This window comes from Acinonyx jubatus, chromosome E3, assembly GCF_027475565.1.
Source record: "Acinonyx jubatus isolate Ajub_Pintada_27869175 chromosome E3, VMU_Ajub_asm_v1.0, whole genome shotgun sequence".
Lineage (NCBI taxonomy): Eukaryota > Metazoa > Chordata > Mammalia > Carnivora > Felidae > Acinonyx > Acinonyx jubatus.
Genome location: NC_069398.1, coordinates 26,533,044 through 26,556,145, shown reverse-complemented (window position 1 = coordinate 26,556,145; position 23,102 = coordinate 26,533,044). Strand labels below are relative to the sequence as shown.

Here is a 23,102-nt window from a genome sequence, read left to right as displayed (position 1 = left end):
TCAATGTCCATCCATGTTATAGCATATATGAGTACTTCTTGCCTTTTTATCTCCTTGGCTTTTTAAAAAAAATTTAATGTTTATTTATTATTGAGAGACAGAGCGCGTGAGCAGGGAAGGGGCAGAGAAAGAAGGAGACAGAATCTGAAGCAGGCTCCAGGCTCCAAGCTGTCAGCACAGAGCCTGATGTGGGGCTCGAACTCACAAACCATGAGATCGTGACCTGAGCCAAAATGGGACACTTAACTGACTGAGCCACCCAGACACCCCATCCTTTTTATCTCCTTGTATGGAACCACTAAATATTGTTTATCCACTCATCAGTTGATGAACATTTGGTTTGTTTCCATCTTTTGGCTACTATGCATAATTCTGCTATAAATATTCATATACAAGTAGTTTTGTGGATGTATGTTTTCATTTGTCTTGGATGTATATCTAGTAGTAGAATTGCCAAATCATATGGTAACTGAATGTTAAACTGTTTAAAGAATTGCCAGGTGGTTTTCTCAAAGCAACTGTATCATTTTATATTCCCACCACCTGTGCATGAAGGTTCTGATTTCTCCACATCCTCACCAACACTTGTTATTATCTGACTGTTTGATTATAGTCATCCTAAGGGTGTGAAGTGGTATCTTGTGGATTTCATTTGCATTTCCCTAATGCCTAATGATGTTGGACATCTTTTCATGTGCTTTTTGGCCATTCGTATATCTTCTTGAGAGAAATGTTTATTCAGATACAACTCCCTTTTCAGATACATGATTTGCAAAAATTTCTAACATTCTGTTAGTTTCCTTTCACTTCCTTGATAGTGACTTCTGAAGCACAATTTTTTTTTTTTTTTAAGTTTGACAAAGTCTAATTTTCTATATTCTTACTCTGTTGCTCATGCTTTTGGTAACATATCCAAGAAACGTGCCTGGTCAAGGTCATGAAGATGCATCCCTATGTTTTCTTCTAAGAGGTTTATAGTTTTGGCTCTCATATCTTTGATCAATTTTGAGTTGATTTTTTTATATGGTGTGAGACCAGGAGCCAACTTCACTTTGCATGTGGCTCTCCAGTTGTCCCAGGAACCCTTTGTTGAAGAGACCATTCTTTCCCTATTGGATAGTCTTGGCACCTTTGTGAAAAAATCAGTGACCATAGACACATGGGTTTTTTCCTAGACTCTCAATTCTATTTTACTGATTTATATATCTATCCTTATGTTAGTACCACCCTGTCTTGACTACTTTGCTTTGTAGTAAATCTTGTAAACAGGAAGTATGAGTTCCCCAACCTTTTTTTTTTTTTCAACGTTTATTTATTTTTTTGGGGGGACAGACAGAGACAGAGCATGAACGGGGGAGGGGCAGAGAGAGAGGGAGACACAGAATCGGAAACAGGCTCCAGGCTCCGAGCCATCAGCCCAGAGCCTGACGCGGGGCTCGAACTCACGGACCGCGAGATCGTGACCTGGCTGAAGTCGGACGCTTAACCGACTGCGCCACCCAGGCGCCCCGCCCCAACCTTTTTAAAAAAATTTTTGAAGATTGTTTTGGCTATTCTGGGTGCCTTGTATTTCCACATAATTTTAGGATCAGCCTGCTCATTTCTGGTAGGGAAAAAAAGCAGTCATAATTTTTATGGGAGTTGCACTGAATCTTTAGGCTAATTTAATAATAAGCCTTCCAGTCTATGACTTAACAATATTATTCTGGATCTCTTAACTTGTTCCTGTGGATTCACATTACTGTCTCATTTCCTTAGCTTTGCTTCCACTCATCTCTTCTGTGCTGTTGTTAGCCAAAAAAACAAGTCAAAACAACAACAAAAACCCATTACATTTCTATATGTTATAGGCTCAACAATACATTATATGCATGTTGTTTTATGCTATTGCTTTTTAAATCAGTTTAGAGAAATAAGAAGCAATGTGCATTTATATTGCCTTTTAGAGTTACATAATTACCTGTGGCTATTTTTTTTCCCCTTCTGTGAATCCTGTCACTTGTTTTGGAATCACTTGATCTCAGCCTGAAGAACTTCTTTTAGTACTTCTTATAAGGCAGTCTGGTTGCAACAAATTACCTCAGTTTTTGTTCTTTGGGAATGTCTTCATTTTTTCTTGACTTTTGAAAGATAGCTTTGCTGAATATAAGCTTCTTGGTTGACAGGTTTTTTTTTTCTTTGAGAATTTTAAATATGTTACCCCAGCACCTTCTGGCCCCATCGTGTCTAATGAGAAATAATCTATCTTATTGATGTTCCCTTGTAAGTGACAAGCTGTTTTCCTCTTGCTGTTTTCAAGATTTTCTCTTGTCTTTGGCTTTCGGCATTTACACTATGATGTGTCAGTGTATGGGTCTGTTTGTGTTTATACTATTTGGAATTTGTTGAGGTCCCTGGATGTGTAGATTAATGTTTTTTCAGTTAGTTTGGGAATTTCTCAGCCATTATTTCTTCAAATACTTGTTCTGCTCATTTCTTCTAGTGAATTTTTCACTTTAATGACTGTAATTTTTAACTCGAGAATATCCATTTGATTTCCTGTATAATTTCCATCTCTTTATTGATGTTCTCAATTTGCTGCAACTTAATCATCACATCTCCTTTTACTTCTCTTGTCGTAGTTTCCCTTAGTTTTTTTGAATATGTTTATAATGGCTACTTTGGGGCGCCCGGGTGGCTCAGTCAGTTGAGCACCCGACTCTTGATTTCAGCTCAGGTCACGATCCCAGGATCATGGGATCAAGCCCCATGCCGGGCTCTGCCCTGAGTGTGGAGCCTGCTTAAGATTCTGTCTCTCGGGGCGCCTGGGTGGCTCAGTCCGTAAAGCGTCCGACTTCGGCTCAGGTCATGATCTCGCGGTCTGTGAGTTCGAGCCCCGCGTCGGGCTCTGTGTGGACAGCTCAGAGCTCAGAGCCTGGAGCCTGCTTCGGATTCTGTGTCTCCCTCTCTCTCTGCCCCTCCCCCACTTGCACTCTGTCTCTGTCTCTGGAAAATGAATAAACGTTAAAAATTAAAAAAAAAAAAAAGATTCTGTCTCCTCCCTTTGCTCCTCCCCTGCTTGTGCGCGCGCTCTCTCTCTCTCTCTCTCAAATATAAAATAAATAAAAATCAAAAAGTAAGAATTTATAAAATGGCTACTTTGAGGGGTTTTAGATCCAATACCTGGTCACTCTCATAGGCTGTTTCTGTTACCTGATTTTTTTCCTGGTATGTGAGTCATACTTTTCTGTGTCTTTTTTTTTAAGTATGTATTTATTTTGAGAGAGAGAGGGCGAGGGGGAGAGAGAATCCCAAGCAGGCTCCATGCTGTCAGCGCACAGAGCTGACACGGGGTTCAGTCTCATGAACCGTGAGATCATGACCTGAGCCAATATCAAGGGTCGCACTGAACCACTCAGGTGCCCCAACTTTTCTGTTTCTTTGAATGTCTCATATTTGTTTTGTTGCAACCTGGATAATTGTAGGTTATAGACATTCGATTTCAGATAATATACTGTAGGGACTCAGTGTGGTCCCCCCTCCCCTGGGTCCCGTTATTGTTATTTGCTTGTTTATATATGTAGTGACTGAGGGGCACCTGGGTGGCTCAGTCGGTTGAGTGACCGACTTCGGCTCAGGTCATGATCTTGCAGTTCGTGAGTTTGAGCCCCGCGTCGGGCTCTGTGCTGACAGCTCGGAGCCTGGAGCCCGCTTCGGATTCTGTGTCTCCCCCTCTCTCTACCCCTCCCCTGCTCACGCTCTATGTCTCTCTGTCTCTCAATAATAAACGTTAAAAAAAAATTTATATATGTAGTGGCTGAAAGGATTATGTATTCCACCCTCTCTCCTTCTCCGTGTGTAGCCTCTGATGTTGCTTCCGAGGAGGCGTAACCATCCATAGGCGTGCCCACAGTTACACCAGAACGGCCGTGGTCTCGGCAGGCTTCTCCTTGACTGTCTCTTCCTCTGATTCCACCCGTACATTAAGCTCCACTAATCGCTGTAATTATACAATATTATTTTCAACAATGTGCTATGGCATAAATTGGTCTCACGCTGATCCAATCAAATTTGAGCTCATTGGATAGTTCCCAAGGTCAGTGTTTGAGATTTGTTCTGACCCCAGGAGAGCTCTTTCTGGTCGTCTCTCTCCCTGATCCTCTCTGCCTACAGTTTAGTCTGTATCTCTAATGAATTTGCTCACTTCCTTCCAACGGCGTTGTACCGCAGCCCCCACTGTTTTTGAGAGCACTGCTGGGCCCCAGCTTCTTCACGCTCTGTTGTAAATAAGTCCGTTCCTCTGGGAAGAGATCCGGAGCCGTCTGTCCTACAGTCTGCCTCTTCCTGTAGGTGCAGTCTCTGTGCCGTGACTCTCGAGCTGGAGACAGGACAAGGGTATGCTTCCCTCTCTGAGAGACAAGTCTGCCTCAGGGGCCGAGGGCTCAGTAGAGGGGAAAGGCAGCGGCCTCGGGTCTTCCTGGTTGTCCTCTCCCGCGATGGAACCTCTGCCTCACAAGCCAAGGCAAGGGGATCGGGGCCTAAGATTCTCCGTGGTCTCATGCTCGCGGCAGAGGGGGGTCTGGGCAGAAGGGATTCCAGAGCTGAAAAGTGCTGCTGTCCTACCCCTTCGGGGAGAACAGCCGTCTTGACTGGGAGCTGGAGGGAAAAGGACTTCTCCGTTCTGGGCCGCCCCAGTCTGGAGTGGAATTATCATCCTGAGGAGCTAGAGGTGGGGCTGGGGGAGTCTTGGTTCAAATCCCACAGACCCTCACTGTTCCTACCAACCCTCGGTAGATTTGAAGAAACATTTCTTCTTCGTTTTGTTTTGTTTTGTTTTGTTTTGTTTTGTTTCGTTTGAGAGAGGGGAGGTGCAAGTGAGTGAGGGGCAGAGACACAGAGAGAGGGAGAGAGTGAAGACAGGCTTACCCAAAGCGGGGCTCAAGCTCACCTGATGAGGGACTCATGAACCGTGAGATCGTGACCTGAGTCGAAGTCAGATGCTTAACACCTGAGCCCCCCCGGGCGCCCCATTTCTTCATTTGTTATATGCCTTTAAGACCATTTCCAAAGGGTGCCTGAGTGCTGTGATGAGCAAAAAGTCCCCCTCCCACCCCCGGCCGACAAGCAGCGTGAGGGAGAAATATTCCTTTGCTGTTTTAAGTCACTGCGAGTAGAGTTTTTGTTACCACAGCAAATCTAGCTTAGTGGTTCTCACGCCGGAGCGCACATTGGAATTACCCAGAAGGCTTGTTAAAATACAGAGTCCCGGGGCGCCTGGGTGGCTCAGTCAGTTGAGCAGTCTGACTCTTGGTTTCGGCCCAGGCCATGATCTCCCGGGTTTCGTGAGACTGAGCCCTGCTTAGGGCTCCGCGCTGACTGTGCAGGGCCTGCTTGGGATTCTCTCCCTCTCCCTCACTCTCTGCCCCTCCCCGACTCGAGCTCTCTTTCTCTCAAAACAAAACAGAACTTTAACACACGGAGCAGCTCTCCTCCTGAGTTTCTGATTCAGCAGCTCTGGGGTGGCGACAGAGAATTCCCATTTCTAGTTCCCACGGAAAAGTGATCCGGCCATCCCGCGTTGAGAACCACTGCTGCACGGAAACGCAGGGGTAAATAACAGTCCGGCAGCCCTGACCTCACTCGAGAGTTGGAGGAATCATGGCGTTAACATCCGCAAATCATGTAGACTGTGGCACCCTGGTAGCCTCAGTGCTACTGTTAATATGTCCCAAGGTTTTCTTAATATATTCTCCAGGTGGTTCGATTTTAATACTATTTGGCCTTTCGCTCCAATAACCCCGATGACTAGACTTCCCAGGATTTTCAGTTGTCTCTTTTTCTTCCTTCCTGATCCACATAGAGCTCCCGCCAATTTGCCAGGAAAGAGAGCCAGCCATCCAGGCAGGATTGTTAACTAGACCGCATCACCTTACCTGCTTTCCGCGGGGGGGGGGGGGGGGGGGGGGGAGCCGCTCCCCAGTGCGCGGGGGAGGGGGGAGAGGGGGTCAGCCCTTTCCTCCCCCTGCACAAAGGGGCATGGGCTGTGTGACTGTGGTTCCCCTCGGTTCCCCTCAGGACTGGGCTTTGGGGAGGGGGCGGGTCTCCTTTTTTGGCAAAGCCGGTGCAAGGCCCCAAAACGGTGTTATCGGAGTAGTGCTGAGATTTCTTCCTGGCGGACAGATTGTGTAGAAGGAAAGACAGGCACCAAGCCGAGTCGGGGAGAAGGGGGGGTACCTGGCTTCGGCCGCTGCCTCCGTGCCTGAGGAATCGAGGAACCGAGGTTTGCTGCCCTTCAGGAGGCTGTGGCCCGAGAGGAAAAGGCAAGAGCCGTTCCCTTTGAATTCCTCAGAGGGAAAGATTGGTGGGGCTGCCCTAGTCTAAATGATGGCACTCCGCGATTTGGTGCCCCAGTACCATGTCATAACCCTCCCAAGACTCCCCGGGAGGGCCTCAGGTCAGGCACTGACAGTGAGGGTAGCCAACATTCTGTGTCCCGTGCCATTAACTCATTTAATCCCCCCCCCCCCCCCCGCAACAGCAAAGCCGGTACCTCCATTACCGTCAGTTCACAGCTGGAGAAACGGAAGCACCGAGAGGTTCGGCGTTTTGTCCAAGGTCACACAGCTAGTGAAGAGAGCCAGGCTTCGAACCCAGTTGGTTCTAGAGTCTCTGCTGTCAACCCTGCCACTGTCACACTATAAGACTCCCCAGAGGGCAAGCCCCATGCAGACAGGGACCCGTCCTGTCTCACCTACGCCGGAGCCCCAGCCCTGGAAGACTGCCTTCCCTATAGGAGGTACCCCGTAACCATCTGTAGAATGAACGAGCAAGTCCCCACTGTGATGCTGGTGGGCGGAGACTGCTGAATATGTGCTGGGTGTACAAAGGAGACTCAGAGAAGACTGACCCCTCCGAGATCTCCCAGGGCGTGGTGTGGCCAGAACCACTGCCCAAGGCTAATTAGATGAACGAAGTGCCTGCGAGTCTCTCCAAAGCAAGAACCTGGGGCAGGGTGAGGTTCTGCGGGCAGAGGCTGCCCCAGAGAGGCAGAGCCCAGTGAGTGGGCGGGGAGGGCACCGTGCCCGACGCTCATGTCCTAGCCATCACGAGAGACAGACACCGAAGGCTGCTGTGCAATAACACTGAGCTTGGACACAAGGAAGAATCTGGGGTTTTCCACCATGACCTAGACTGTGGGTGGTGGCCAGAGACCCAGGTTCAAATCCCAGCTCCAGGGGTACTGCCGCCTGGGAAAGTCCACCCTGCAGGTGATTGTGAATAGCTCAAGCAGGCCCTTACCCACTTCGGCTCCTCCCAGACCTGGCCCGAGCGCTTCAGCCCCCAGGGAGCTGCCTCTCCCCAACCTCTCGCCAGGCGTGGATTTCCCAGAGAGAGGCCTGGACACTGGTGGGGTGTGATCTTGCCTCAAATAGGTCACTTTTCCAGCCGGTCACTTTTTCCCTGCTGCTGCTGACCCAGAGAGAGCTGGCACATTGGCCTGCCCGAAGGGAGGAGGTGGAAGGGAGGGGGGCGAGGAGAGAGCCTGGACCCTGCCCAGTCTAACACCTCCCAGAGCTCCAGCCCTGTGCAGGGGGCGGTGGCGGGGGGGGGGGGGGGGGGTCGTGCATCAGGGGAGGCCTGGGCCACCACAGAGACAGCAGGCCTAAGACCATGGGGGCCTTGCTTAAAATGCACTTCTGGCCCCACTCCTGGGAGTCCAGGGCCTGGAACCTCCATTGTGAGGAGCTCTCCAGATTCCTCCGACGCAGGCCTCAGACGCCCTTTGGGGCTCCCTGGCAGAGGGTCCCCACCCCAGCCTCACCCCTGCTTCCAGGGCGCCTTAAGTTCCTCCTTTCCTCTCTCTGTTCCTGGTTGCCGGGGAGGCCCGGGTGGTGCAGCAGGCCCCTCACCGCACCCGACCCTCATTCCTCACCGACTACCGAGCTCTGACTCTTCCCCAACCTGACTCGGCCAAGGATGTGCACTGGCCCCTCTGCAGCCGACCCGAGCCAGCCCGAAAGTCAGCGGTCTCGGCCTGGGGGACAGAGCTGCGGTGGGGGACCCTCCCCGCACCCCCTCCTGTGGAGACCAGGGGCAGGCAGCAAGCCTGGTGCGTGGTGGGGAGGAGGAGGTGGAAACTCTGTCCGGATGGTCAAATGAAGCATGACCAGAGGGCGGGGCCTGGGGGTGGGGGAGCCTGGCCGGCCAGCTCTGTTCCGTGCACAAGCATGTGCAGGATGCCATGGGGCTATTTTTACTCCTGCCAAGGAAATAGCATGATTTATGTGAGGCCTGGTCCCCTTCAGGGCTATGTTATAAATACACCTGGCCCCACACTCGTGTTTGCTTGGAGAGGAAGCTCGGGCCCTGTCCTGGGTGGCCTCCCTCCTGCCTCCCTCCCAGCCTCACTGGGTCGTGTCCACGTGTGGCCTCCTCAGAATGCCCTCCCTCCTCCTGTGGTGGCTCAGCTCTCCTCGCTCACCAGGGCCTCACATGCTTTCAGGAGTGACAGCTGTCTGGGTGCTGGCTTTGATGAGGGAAAGAGGAGAGAGGCCTTGAATTTGGGGTTCACGCTGCCTCCAAGGGCCAGTCTGGGTAACAGGAAGGAGAGAGGGGTCCAGGCAAGAGGGAGGCAGGACTGAGAAACACACGGCCCCTCCTTGAAGATGTGCCCCCCTGACCAGAGTCCCTTCCCGGAAAGTAGGAGGCCAGACAGAGAAGGTGCCTGAGGGGCCTTTCTGGGCCCCGACTGGTCCCTGCCCTGCTCCCTGCCTTCAGCTCCCAGAAGGGCAGGTAGTGCTTCATCATGGAAAAATCTAGTCTCGGGAGCACCGGCTGAGCTATTCCGTGATCAGCTCCGTGGTCTTAGGAAGTCCCTCAGTTTCTTCTGAAATGGGCACATAGATGCATACCTTCTAGATTGATGTATGTGAGATTCAGCCCAGGCCAGAGGGACAGGGAGATATTCAGGGCAGGCAGCCTGCGTCTGACATCATTCTCATCCTCTGAGAAACCCTGGTCATGGGGCGGGGGGCACAGGGGCCGCACTGATCCGTGGACCCCACCTCTGCTCTGCCGGGAAGAAGGCAGGGAGGGCTGCTTCTCAGTGAGCTCCTGGGTCACTCAGTTCCTTCGTGGTCATTCAGCGCAGCATCCAAACCTTTCACAGAAGGCCAGGATTAGTCCCGTCACAGATACTAAGAGCTACAAGGGGCCCCAGAGGTCACCTAAGAATGACAGTCGGCTATTGCCACAATAATGCTGTGTACCAAGCTGCTTGAAGGCCCAGAAGCTTGAACCAACAAGCATTTATTCCTTGTTCATTCTGCCGGGCGGCTGGACTTGGCTCCAAGTCGGGTCCAGGACTGGCTCCACACGTCCCTCAACCTCTGTGGACAAGGAGGGGATGGCTGGGGCGTGTCACGGCCGAGCCCAACCTAATGCTCCTGTCATGGAAGGGGGCGGTGGGGAAGGGAGTGACCATCGCTAACTGATAATCTCATGAACTAGCTTCCCAATCTGCCCTGGACGATGAGACGGGATCATGGAGATGCTCTGGGGCAAGGGGCGGCAGAAGGGACAGATGTCGCAGAATCCGCCCCCCCACGACACCCCCCCAACCTCAGCTCCATCCAGAGCCTTCCGGCTCCTGCTTCGATGGTGGGAGGTGGAGGGAACTGCTTCGTTATTCATACGCTCTGCTCTTCTGCAGTTCTGAGCTACGTCCTGGGAAAGGCCATGCAAAGAGGAAGAGGAGACGGGGAGGATGTCTAGCATCCAACCACACAACTGTGCCATCTTGAAAAGGAATGAACTTAATGCCAGCACCTTCCGCTGTAACTGACCAAGGTCCAGGCTTGGAGAACGACACTGGACCATAGTGTTTATGATGAGAAAAACAATCCAGACAAGAAGAAGGAGGGCGGGGCGGGGGCCCCCACTTCCTGCACCTGGGATTCGTGGGAAAGCAAGTGACGACATTGCATGTCCCCACCTGGGCTTCTGGATAAGTGAAGAGGGGAACCAGGGGTGGGGTTCTCTTGCCATTGGGACTGTGGAGGAAACCCCTTGGACTGAGCCACATCAAAGTGGACACGATGGCCAGCATGGTCAGGCAGGGGTAGCCTGGACACAGAGCTCTCCAAGGCCCCTCCGAGTGGGTCCTGCAGGACGAGTCCCAGGGTTAAAAGCCAGCCGTCAGCCACAGAGACATCTGTGGTGGCCACGGTGCCACCTCAGCTAAGGGTGGGAGGGGGTGCAAGCCAGGCCGGATCCTGGAGGCCGGCAGACCCCAGCAGGTGCCAGCACGGGCCCCAGGCCAGCAGAAGGCTGGCCCCTTCATCCCTCGCTCCCTCTGCATCCAGGCCATCCTCTCTGGGAGGGAAGAGGAGTGTGGAAGGGGTGGTTCTGAGAAAGATGGGGTTTGTTTTCCTCTATGAAAGGCTAAGAGCCACTAGAAGGGAGCCTCATCAGTCATCTGAGCAGACACACAGGATACCCCCTGCCCGTCCCCACACTAACACAGCCCTCACACTGCTGACGTCACTGCCCCCCAGAATAGGTCTGAGCGGTTCGTTCTCTTGCTTCACACTTGGGGCCAGCCCCTCGCCCGTGGGGCAGGGGTCCACCTTCCCCGCCTCTCTAGTCCCCCGACCCCACAGCTGGATCCAGCCATGCCAGAGGAGAGAGACAGAGACCTCTGGTTGTCCCTTGATACCTCCTTCCCCTTCTTCCATGGCATTTGAACCCCTGAGTTTTAGCTGGATATGCAGCCACCCAGAAAAATCTCTTGGCTGTCCTTGTGGCTAGGGTGGCTACAAACCACGTTCTGGCCAACGGGTTATAAACAGTGTCACCTGTCAGCTTCTGAAAGCCTTCCTTCAGCACACTGGCATGTATATTCCCCCCCTTTTTTCTTCACCTCTTCCTCCATGCCACCGCCTGGAATGTGGGTGTGATGGCCGGGACTCTAACTGCCATCTTGGGCCAAGAGGTCAAAACCTGCATTCCAGGGATGTGTGGTGAGCTGGAAAGAGCCTGGGTCCCTGAGGAATTCATGGAGCTGAGCCACCAAGTTAGCGGTGACTGCCTCCCTCTGGACTTTCCCATGAGAAGGGAGGCGGGGAGGATGGGGAGAGAAGCTTCTATGTTGTTGAAGTGGCTACTGCCTTTCTGTCGCTGTAACTAACAAACACGTGGAACTCACTGTTTCCAGAACGGGCCACATTCTTTCAGCCCTCCAGGTCTTTGCACCTGCTCCCTTTTCCTGTCCCCACTGCCACCCAACAGCCTGAGAAACTCCCATTTAGCTTTAAAAACTCACGCCAGACATCCTCTTCCCCGCAAAGAAACCTAAGACTACACTTATTTTAGGTGATTAATGAGCCGTTTCTTCTCGTTTTTCTTGCATTTTATTCTTAAACCCTCACAGAGTTAGCTGCTTCCGGTTGCGGGTCCCCCCCCCCCCCAACTCTGATTCACCCCAGGGTCAGCACCGTCTAGACTCCTGTCTCTCCAGCCCAGCAGCATGCTCCTCAGGGACTCTGTGTCTTTACCCTCCTGGTCCTCTGTGACGTTCGATTCATCATGGGGTCTGGTGGGTTTATGCAGGGCGGGGGTGATTCTAAATCGCAAGCCTGCCCTCTTCTGTCATTCCGTCCCCCTCGTGCCCGCCCCGGGCTGGCAAGGTGGTGAGGGTCAGCCGAGGCCAAGGGCAGGCAAGGTGGCCACGTACCTGGACTGTGCCAAAAACAGTGCCGGGCGGTGGGAGATCCGCTCTGTGGAGTGGAGGTTGGGGGCGTCAGACCAGGGCTGCGGGTGATGTGCCCAGGTGTCCCGGCTGCGGACGGGAGGGAACAGGCGCGCCAGGAGAGTGTAGATTCCGCTGCCTAGAACCTTATCCGGCCCAGCCCGGACACACAGCCCGGGCCTTATTGCTTCAGCCATGGAGGGTCAGCTCGCCCCGGCTCTCCAGGGCACGGACTTACACGAGACCCTCTTTGTAGCCAACCTCATTGCTAGCAGGGACGTTGACAGCGTGCTGGGCCCCTCCTGGGCGGAGCTCCCCTACCCCTTCCTCCCCTGGTGACCCTGCCGGGAGGACTGGTCCCCGCACACGGGGGAGAGGAGGGCCCAGCCACAGATGGTGGACACCCGGACCGGCCTCAGGGCCACACACCCTGAGAACAGACGGAGCCCCAGCTTCAGACTGAGCTCCACTAGTCTGAATGTGTCCACATGGGACCGGGCTGAAGTCAATATGTCAGAGAGAAAAATCCATCTGTCCCTAAAGGGTCTGTTGTCTGGGTATTACAGAGTAATTCGTTGGGCAAACAAACCACGTCCAATAAGGTGGTGTGATTACAACGAACGGAAGGGATTCAGGATATTCCCTGGACTGGCTGATGATGAACTGGGCGTTGGGAATCCAAGTATTCCCAGGTTTCTGAGCACAAACCCCTGGCTGGATGTGACGTCACCGGCTGCAGTGAGGACAAGAAGAGAGGTAGAGGGGCAGGTGGGGGTGAGGGAAAGACAAGAACCCTGTTCTACTTGCTGTGTGCGTGGGCTGTCCTAGCAGAGACACATGCCAGGCACTCAGTTGGATGTCGGAACTCAGAGGGCAGGCTGGGTGGGAAATGGGAATTTGGCAGCCACCTCGTACAAATGAGAGAGGTCCTTGGGGGGTTGGGGGGGGGGGCGGTGGTGGGGAAGGTGCTGCCCTGCCAGCATTCGGAAGTAATGGGAAAGTTTGAGGCACACCCAGCACACGCAGGTCAAGGTCAGGGGACCAAATGCCTTTTTGGAGGACTCTGGAACGGAAGCTCCATGTGGGCAGGGACCTTATCACTTGTCTGCTTCCCCCATCTCGGCCCTCCTGGGGAGACTTCTAGACCCGCAGGTGGAGCGGACCGTGCCTCGCGCACCCCAGGGGGCTCCCCATTGGCATCAGGCATGCTGTGCTGTGGGGTATATGTCTTTTAAGGGAACATAAGTGAAGGAAGGCAGGATTCGGGGCCTGAGGTTGTGGAAGCAAATGTGAAGGATCGGTTTCAGGAAGTAGGTGCCACCCGATGGGCCTTCTCTATGGGCACCAGGTGGGAGCAGGCAGAAGACGGGGTGGGGAGGAGTGCGAGGGGTTGCGTGCAGCCCCCACTCCCTGCTCTGTGTCCTTCTCATCCCCACAGCTCAAGGTGGGCTCAGCCTGCACGTGTGTGTGTGGGGGGGGGGGGGAAGCTGGGGGAGGCAGGGTCTGATCTTGCCACTCCCCTCACATCTGGACAAAAGAACCGGGACCACTGGGGCACGGGCCCTGAGTCTCCTTCCCCCCAGTCCTGGGAGCTGTGACTTGTCCAGGTCAGGCAGCCCAGCGAGGGGCTTGCGGCCCTCCAGGCCCCCACCCCTGCCAGCCCTTTCTGCAGCTGGAGGCCATTTCCTTCCCCAAGGACACAGCCCCCCGAGGTGGCACAGAGGGTACAGGAGCCCGGGGACAGCCATCCACTGCAGAGCTCTTTCCACACCTCTGCTGCCTGTCCCCTGCCTGGGAACCCCTGCCGGGGGTCCCTGGCTCCTTGCTTCCTCTCTGGGGGCAGCCCTGAGTGAGGGCAGGACCTGGGGAGACTGGGAGGCCCAAATCTTCAGTGGGTCCTGTTCTCTCTGGGGCCAAAAAAATTCGGGGGTGGGGGCTCAGCCTTCTGTTCTGCCCCTGCGGCCACACAGCAACTACGGCCATGGGGTTGGGGTTGGGGGCGGAAAGAAAACCCCAACACCCCGCTTTCCACCCCAGGCCCCAACTTCTCTGTATTTGTTTATTTACCTTGGAAAAGGCCCCACGGCCCAGGCAGGAAATGGGCCAATTCCAGGAGGCTCGGCCGGGCTGGGGAACAAGGAGCCACATTGTGCTCCGTGCCCGGCTGCTCCCCACCCTGGGCCTGCCGCGGGAGCCCAGAGAGGGGGATCTGCGTGGGGGCCCGGCAGGAAGGAGGCGTGGGGCTCCAAGCCAGCCGTCCATGAAAGGGCTTCTGTGCGGGGGCGGGCCGGGGGCTGCCGTGTCCCCACCCCTCCTGGGAGCAGACGCAGCAAGGATGCGGGGCAGGGGGCGGCCCCTTGCTATGGCCTAGGGCCCTCCTGGCACCTACCTGCCAGGTCAGGCGAGACACCCGGGAGCCGCCTGGCCACGGCGCCCCCTCCCCTTCCCAAGCAGATGCCACCCCTCCGTGGTGGGGACGTCCTGCCCTTAGCCTCCCCTCCCTGGTCCCAATTCCTGCCAGGCAGCTGGCCCAACCTCAGGCCTCCCTGCGGAGAAGCCTGCAGGCTGGAGAGTCCTGTGGTCAGAGCCCTGCCCTGGCTGATGAGGGCCAAGCCGGTGTGGAGGTTGATGTCACCGTGGGGGCACTCGGGGAGGGCTGGCCCTTCCCCAGCTCTGGACTCTTCCCTACCAGCAGACTGCGTCCATGGGGGCTGATCGTTCATTCGTTCATTCATGTGGCTCCCTGTCTGTAGCCGCACACTCCCTTCCTCCCTATTCGTGCAGCCCTGACAGGCCACAGCTCCCTCCCCCAGGTCCCAGAGTGCCGGTCCGAGAATGGCACCCCATCTCTACGGTCTTCTGCAGAGGCTCCCTACTACTTTCTGGGTCAAGACACTCAGGGCCCTGCACACTCAGCCCCACCTGCCCTTAGGCCCCAGCACACCAATGATGGGATGTGGGGAGACAAGGGATGTGGGGGGACCTCCCCCACCAACACTCAGTGGGGCTTTTGGATGAACATGTCCTTCCATCTGGAAGAGAGTCTGAGGGGGCTCAGAATGGGGATAAAGACCTGGGACAAGAAATGTGTACAGGAGTCACCTAGGACTGCCCCTCCCAGCTAAGTTACCACCCTCCACCCTGCCACTCGGGGCATGGCTCTGTGCCCCCACACCTGCAGGCCCTCACAGCCCCACATCACCCAGCGTGTGTGTGTGTGTGTGTCTGTGTGTGTGTCTGTGTGTGTGTGCGCACGCGCGTGTACCTATCTGCACTAATCTCCGAATGGATCATCAGCCTTTCCGGCCGCGACTGGGTCTGGGTCCTCACTGTGTCCCCAGATGTGGGCCATAGCAGGTGCTCAGTAAATGTGTATGGGATGAAGGAAGCAGGAGAGGAAGGGAGGAACGAAGGAAGGAAAAGACCAGAATATAAAGAGAGATAATCTGCTTCCAGATGGGTGGGCTCGATATTGTAAAAGTGTGAGTTTCCCCAAATTAGTCTATAACTTCAATAAAGTAATCTCTAAATCCTATAGGACTACTTAAGGAAGTAGATGACACAGTTCTTCTAGAAGAGAAAGTGAGCAAGAAGGAGCCAAGACGATGATCCAGAGGAAAAAACACGAGGACCTGCCCTTCTAGCTATTAAAGCAAATGACACGTTCGCAATCATTCAAACCAACGAGTCCTGCGCAGCCGATGCTGGGGGCACGGACGTGTGTCCCACACCATTAGGAGCGGCTCTTCCTGTATGGACCCATCTGAACCTCAAGTTAATCTCCTTTCACAGCTCCTGTCATTTCCAGGTAAGGAAACTGAGGAAACACCCCAGGCAGTGGGTACTATTACTCATCCAGTCCAGCTAGAATATTTTCATGCTGTGTGAAATGCTGAGCCACGGTTACTCAGGGGGCAGACTGAGCTTTGAAAGGGCCCGAGACCCATCCAGTTAAAAAAAAAGCTGTAGAATGGTACCTACATCTTTGAAGGGGAACACAAGAAAACACCCGTTGTTCTGTATACATGTGCATGGAGGGAGGTGAGTGCATAGAAGTTTCCGGAAGGAAACAGAGTGAGTCCCACCATGTCAACCCTGCAGGGGGGAGAGGGATGGGGACTTTTGGATTTCCCTTCATATACTTCTCGTGCCTCTTTCCTTCTTCCGTGGGAAAACCTAACACACAGAAACGTGCCCCAAATGTAGGTGTTCGCACTGAAACTTGTTATCAGATGAGCACCTGTGTGACGCCACCCGGCCAAGAGAGGGACACTCACTGCCAGTCCCAGAGCCCTGTCCTGCCCTTCCCGAACGTAACCAACTCCCGGTCCCTGCATGACTGCCACATCTACTTACCAATTATGATGTCACCTGCTTTGCATTTCTGTAACATTTATCAAAAATAGCAAACCGGGGCACCTGGGTGGCTCAGTCGGTTAAGCATCTGACTTCAGCTCAGGTCATGACCTTACGGTTCATGGGTTCGCGTCCCACATCAAGCTCTGTGCTGGCAGCTCAGAGCCTGGAGCCTGCCTCAGATTCTCTCTCTCTTTCTCTCTCTCTCTCGCTCTCTCTCTCTGCCCTCCCCTCTCTCTCTCTGTCTCTCAAAAATGAATAAGTATTGAAAAAAAAATAGTTTTAAATAGCAATCTAATTTACTTTCGCCTGTTTCCAGGCTTTGTCTAAACGAACAGTAGGTATTCTGCTGGCCCTGGGTTCTTTCAGCCTTACGATTTAAGATTCACCACGTTGGTGCACGTAGCTTGTATAAAGACGCTAGTCTCGGGACGCCTGGCTGGCTCAGTGAGAAGAGCGAGCGGCTCTTGATCTCAGGGTCGTGAGTTCAAGCCCCGCATTGGCTGTAGAGATTAAACAAACAAAAATCATGCTAGTGTCACCCATGGGGCTCCACCCTCATGACCTGTCAGCTGCCAAAGACCCCACCTCGTTACGTTACCTGCACACAGAGGGTTGGATTTTGGCCCAGGAATTTGGGGGGGACACAGACACTCAGTCTATAAGATGTACGTGCCATCTATAAGCAAGCCCCAAACTGGAGACGGCCCAGATGTCGGTCACCAGAACAAACTGTGCCATGTCCATACAGCGGAGCCCCACTCGGCAATAAGAGCAAACAAATCACAGAGACTCACAATGACACAGAGGAGTCGCATAGACACCACGCCGAGCGCAAGAAGCCAGACACAAAGAGCAAATACCGTAGGATCCCATTTATAAGACGGTCCAGAACAGGTGCAGCAGAGCTGAGACACAAGCAACAAGAACAGCAGAGCGTCTGGCTGGAAGGGGACACGAAGCAGCCCTCGGGGGGGGGGGGGCGGGGGGCGGTGGGGGGGAGCACACATGCTCTGTTTCTTGATCTGGGTGGTGGTCACAGGGCCGTGTTCACTCTGGGATTTTTTTGTTTTTTAACTTTTTTATTTTTGAGCGAGAGCATGCGAGCAGGGGAGAGGGGCAGAGGGAGAGAGAATCTTAAGCAGGCTCTGTGCTGAGTGTGGGGCTCGAGCCCACAACCCTGGGATCGTGACCTGAGCCAAAATCAAGAGTCAGATGCTCAACCGACTGAGCCACCCAGGCGCCCCCATATTCACTTTGTTACTAATTGGTCAAGCTGAACACACAAGACTTGTGCATCTGAACGTAAATTATATCTCAGTTAAAAAAAAACACAAAAAACAACTATATGCATGTATCACTTTAATTACAAAAGTATTGGGTCACCTGGCTGGCTTAGTTGGAGGAACATGTGACTCTTGATCTCGGGGTCATGAGTTCGAGCCCCATGCTGGATGTGGAGATTACTTAAAAATAAAAATCATTTAAAAAATTACAAAAGTGAGGTGCCTAGATGGCTGAGTCGGTTAAGAGTCTGACTCGTAATTTCAGCTCAGGTCATGATATCGTGGTTTGTGGGTTCGAGCCCTGTGTTGGGCTCTGCCCTGGCAGTGCAGAGTCTGCTTGGGATTCTCTCTCCCTCTATCTCTGCCCCTCCCATGCTCTGTCTTTCTCTCTCAAAATAAATAAATAAATAAATTTTTTAAATGCTACCTTTTAAAAAAATCACGGAAGTATGATAAGTAAACAAAAGCACCCCAATTTTACTCACCTGTAAGAATGTCTTTGAGTCTGGATAGACACACCTCCCACTGCCAACAGGGAACCTTCCAGAGAGGGGGAAGAGAAGGCATGAAGAATGTGAATTTTCACTTTTTTAAAAAATGTTTTAATGTTTATTTTTGAGAGAGAGAGAGAGAGAGCATGAGCTGGGGAGGGACAGAGAGAGAGGGAGACACAGAATCCGAAGCAGGCTCCGGGCTCCGAGCTGTCAGCACAGAGCCCAATGTGGGGTTCGAACCCACGAACCATGAGATCATGACCTGAGCCGAAGTCGGACGCTTAACCAAATGAGCCACCCAGGCGCCCCTGGATTTTCTTTTTTTTTTTTAAATTTTTTTTTTTAACGTTTATTTATTTTTGAGACAGAGAGAGACAGAGCATGAATGGGGGAGGGTCAGAGAGAGGGAAATCTGAAACAGGCTCCAGGCTCCGAGCTGTCAGCACAGAGCTCGATGCGGGGCTCGAACCCACGGACCGCGAGATCATGACCTGAGCCGAATCGGCTGCCCAACCGACTGAGCCACCCAGGCGCCCCTGGATTTTCACTTTTTTTTTAAAGTTTATTTTTTTGTAATCTCTACCCCCAAGATGGGGCTCAAACTCATGACCCTGAGATCAAGAGTCTCACGGTCTGCCAACTGAGCCAGCCAGGCGTCCCATTTCACTTTCTATTGAGTAAACTCGAAAGTGTGCACAGAACATAATGCTAGTTTTTAAAATATGTGTGATTATAAATTATATATATTCTGTTTCTTTCTCTTTAAAAAGAATAATCAGAAAGCAATGGTGATGAAGAGTCCACAGTCAGCAGAGGGTTGTCCTGAGCCAAAATGTGGCCCAAGCCCAGGGAGGCTGCACAGATTAGGTAAGATGACAGGTGCAGAGCACGGTTTGAACCCAGGCAGCTGAATCCAGAAACTGTGTTCTGAAGCATCCTGCGTGCGGCCTAGAGGCGTCAAAGATCCACGTGTGGTTTGCCCCAGGGGGGTGGGGATGCCTGCAGAAATGGTAGTACAGGCCACAGGAGAAGACGTATGGGAAGGGGGCTTCTGTCCTTCTCGTGGGATAATGCTCCCCTTGCCTCTCCCCAGAGCACACCCAGGAAGGACAAGCAACCGGCGAGGACCAAGGAGGGACCAAGGTGGAGGGACATCCTCCCTGCCTGTGCCGCAGCTGGGAGAGACACAATGACGGGGCCATGGACGCGGGGACTCCCTGGTGGGGTGACCTAAGGCAGAGAGGTAAGGCAGGGCATAGGCCAAGTGTCTGGCCCAAGGTCCAGCTGACCACTCAGCCTCAGTTTCCTCATCTGTAAAATGGGGCAAATAAGGTCATGGGTATGAAAGGGCCTCACAGGACACAGGGAGTGGTTGGGACCATAATCTGAAAGAGTTGGAGCCTGGAAGGGGAGGCAGTCTGGGCTGTGAAGCAGTGGGAGGCCCTCCCTGGGCCGTGGGGGGGGGGGGGGGGCCTGGGGGCAGCGTCCACACCTTTTCCTCCACACGTCCGTCCCTGGCTGAGGGAGGCCACGGTCCGGAGTGGCTAAAGGTCATGCTTCTGCATCTGACAGGCCTTGTCAGGCTTCTGCCCTCACACCTTGAGAGGCCAGTGTGGCCTAGAGCCAGGCTCCTATGCTGGCTGCCCCGGAGGCGGGGGCTGGGGCGGGGCAGGAGGAAGGCTCCAGAACACATTCAGGAGCTCAGGACCGTCCAGCCTGGAGCCTCCCCAGGCAGGGGCGGAGTAAGGAGGTGAGACCCTTGGTGGTCAGGGCCCACTTGCCCCACAGGCAGGTGACTTTCCCTGGGGAAGCCCCAGAGGCCAGCCCTGCAGACCGCAGCTTCAGAGGGGGGGTGGTCCTGGGCCCTGGAGCCAAGGGAGAACCCGGGCCGGGGAGCACGAGGCCCGTCCACTGCCGGGACAGCCTGTGGGCCTGGACCCGAGGCCCCCGGCTGCGCTGGGCAGGGCGGCAGAGGCAGCAGGGGCCGGGCTGGGGCCCTCCTTCCTCCCTGCTCGGCAGCTGAGGTTATTTTTTTCCCCTCCGCTGCTGCTGAATTTCCCTTCAAGTTGGATAAATAAGCAGCAGGTTCCAACGTCAACGAAACAGGAGCTGGAGCTGCCGCACAAAAGCGGCTTTCAGTAGCCGCGGGCGCCTCCCGGCCGCCCTGGCCCCAGGGTGGCTGCAGTAGCCCCAGCAGGGCTTGGGGCTGGACACAGGACGAGGGGCTCCCCAGAGGAGGGATGCCTCTTCCCGGCAGCAACCCCAGAGTCCCTGCGCTGAGAGGGCCTGCTTCCTGTTCATAGCTCTGCAACCCTCTGCCTCAAATACCTCTCCCCTTCCCTTGGCCCGGTGAGAGCACCTTCCTCTCCAACACTCACGCACTCGCACTCGTCACCTCTTTGGGTCCCTGCCTGCACCCGCCCCCTGCCGCAGAGCCCACGCTTGTCCTTTGCCCCCCATAGCATGCCGTCCCTTAAAATCTTCCCAGGCTCCCCGTTGCCCAACGGTAAATCCCAGATTTCCAGCCTCCACTACGGACCCTGGCAGGCTGCTGCCTTTTTCTCTCCAAAGCTTTTGCAAAGGCTGTGCCCTCTGTCTAGAACACCCTTCCCTCTCTTCTACCTGGCTCCCACTTAGCTTTGAGACCCAGCTCATGTATCACCTTCTGACACGCACCCTGGCGTCTCTCTAACCGCAGCAATCGGCTGACACCACAGTGGTGGCTCTCCCGTCTACGACTCGGGCTGTCCCTGGGCCACCAGAGAGCAGGCGGCCAGGCTAGCCCGGCCTGTGCTGTGTGAGCAAAGGCTCCCGGCGCAAAGGAGGTGCTCAGTTAATATTTGCTGACAAAAGATGTGATTCCTACAAAATCACATTAACATTCCACTCATGTAAACTAAATGCAAACCAAACTGTACTGACCGCAGTCCAGCACCTGGGAAGGGGAGAGAAGGTACAAGACAACTTTTGGGGGTGAAGAATATATTCACGATTATTATTTTTTAATCCTGGCACTATTGCTTGCCCTTAAGCCAGTAGCTCTAACTCTCCCTAAGCCCATGAAAACTAAAATAAGAGCCATCTCATAAGGTGTTAAGAGGACCAAATAAGATATAAATTAGGGGTGCCAAGCTGGCTCAGTTGGTAGAACATGCGACTCCTGATCATCTCCGGGTCCTGAGTTCGGGCACAGAGCTCGCCAAAAAAAAAAAAAAAAAGGTAAATGAATACTTAAAATATGGTACTTTTTTTTAAGTTTATTTATTTAGGGGTGCCTGGGTGGCTCAGTCGGTTAAGTGTCTGACTTCGGCTCAGGTCACGATCTCATGGTTCGTGAGTTCGAGCCCCGCGTCGGGCTCTCTGCTGTCAGCGCAGAGCCCGCTTGGGGTCCTCTGTCCCCCTCTCTCACTGCCCCTCCCCTGCTCGCTCTCTCTCTCTCTCTCTCAAAAATAAATACACTTTTTTTTTAAAAAAATGTACTTATTTATATCGAGAAAAGGAGAGTGGGGAGGGGCAGAGAGAGAGAGGGAGAGAGAGAATCCCAAGCAGGCTCTGACCACAGCCCAACGCAGGGCTTGATCCCATGAACCGTGAGATCATGACCTGAGCCAAAACCAAGAGTGGGATGCTCAACCAACTGAGCCCCCCGGGCACCCCAGGACTTATTTTTAAGTTCGTTTCACACTATACTGGCCAGTTACTGTATATAACAGTTATGTACTAGTTATTAACATTTGAATGTGCTAATGCCCGGCAAGATAGTTGCATTTTAACCAGAAGATACTCATTATCTGCGTAGATTGCGGTGATGATTCCACAAGTATATCCATACGTCAAAAGTCATCAAATTGTACACTTTATTTTTTTGAAGATTTTATTTAAGTTGTCTCTACACCCAAGGTGGGGCTCAAACTCACAACACCGAGATCAAGAGTTGCACACTCTACCAACTGAGCCAGCCAGATGCCCCAAAATTGTACACTTTAAATATAGTGAATTGCACATCAATAATGTACCTCAATGATGCTGTAAAAAAAAACCTCATATACCCGTTGATCTAACAAGTTCTCAGACTCTATGCTATAAAAATAAAAGCACAAGTACATTCAGCATTTGACAAACATTTTCTATAAAGGGCCAAATAGTAACTATTTTCTGCTTTGTGGGCCATGTAGTCTCTATCACAACGCCCTCTGCTATCGTAGCTCAAAGACTGCAGATTCTGTGTCAACCAGTGAGCATGACTTTGTTCCAGTAAAACTTTATTCACAAAACAGGCAGCGGGTCCAGATTTGGCCCGTGGACCACCTTTTGCAGACCCTGAATATAGATACATACATTCATTTATCTGCATGGTAATAGAAATCATAACAAAAACCACCTAAATGTCTGTCTAAAGGGGATTAGCTAAATAATTTATAATAATTCCACACAGTGGGAATCAGAGTGATGGTTAAGAAGAATGGGTTAAGGGCACCTGGGTGGCTCAGTCAGTTGAGTGTCTGACTTCAGCTCAGGTCATGATCTCACGGTCCGTGAGTTTGAGCCCCGAGTCGGGTCTGAGCCTGCTTCGGATTCTGTGTCTCCTTCTCTCTCTACCCCTCCCTGGCTCGTGCTCTGTTTCTGTCTCAAAAATAAATAAAAATTTTTAAAAATTAAAAAAAAGAAGAAGAATGGGTAATGGGTTGGATCCTGTGTATCGACGCAGGAAGACATTCGTGACAGACTATTTTCAAATAGTTTATTATGAGACTTTAAAATGAACAGAAAGTTGAACCAAGAATGTAGATTCCACCATCGACATTGTGCTGTGCTTATTTTAATCATCTATCCATCCATCTATCTGTATCCATGATAGATTTTTAGGTGAGGAAAATGAGGTGTAAAATGTAGAATATTAATTCCATTTTAGTAAAACAAAAGCTAAGAAAAGACTAAACTATGCATGTATGTGTTTGCAAAGTAAGAAAGTATCAGAAGAGGTGTCTGAACTTTTTTAAAAAATTTTTTAATGTTTATTTATTGTTGAGAGAGAGAGAGAGAGAGAGAGACAGAGTACAAGAGGGGGCGGGGCAGAGAGAGAGGGAGACACAGAATCTGAAACAGGCTCCAGGCTCTGAGCTGTCAGCACAGAGCCTGACGTGGGGCTCAAACTCACCGACCGCAAGATCATGACCTAAGCCAAAGTCGGACGCTTATCCGACTAAGCCACCCAGGCACCCTGAGAAGTGCCTGAAC

At 52.7% G+C, this 23,102-nt stretch overlaps 1 protein-coding gene and 1 long non-coding RNA gene across 3 annotated transcripts in view; one reads left to right on the top strand and one right to left on the bottom strand.

Moving 5' to 3' along the window:
- The window catches only part of FKBP6 (FKBP prolyl isomerase family member 6 (inactive)), a 77,739-nt gene that overhangs the window by 50,305 nt on the left and 4,332 nt on the right, over window positions 1–23,102 (top strand). Inside the window, exons 9-11 of one of the 2 annotated variants that reach the window (XR_008294571.1) lie at window positions 12,295–12,484; window positions 15,267–15,536; window positions 18,958–19,107. The gene's annotated coding sequence lies outside the window, so the exon portion shown is untranslated. Of the gene's footprint in view, window positions 1–12,294; window positions 12,485–15,266; window positions 15,537–18,957; window positions 21,329–23,102 lie in introns of those variants that run through there. The other variant, XR_008294572.1, reaches the window with a different exon arrangement.
- LOC113594500 (uncharacterized) lies at window positions 7,609–20,664 on the bottom strand. The gene is made up of 3 exons (XR_008294579.1): window positions 20,541–20,664; window positions 17,856–17,910; window positions 7,609–11,818 (listed from the first exon to the last, which is right to left on the bottom strand). It is a non-coding gene; the product is annotated as an uncharacterized LOC113594500 (long non-coding RNA).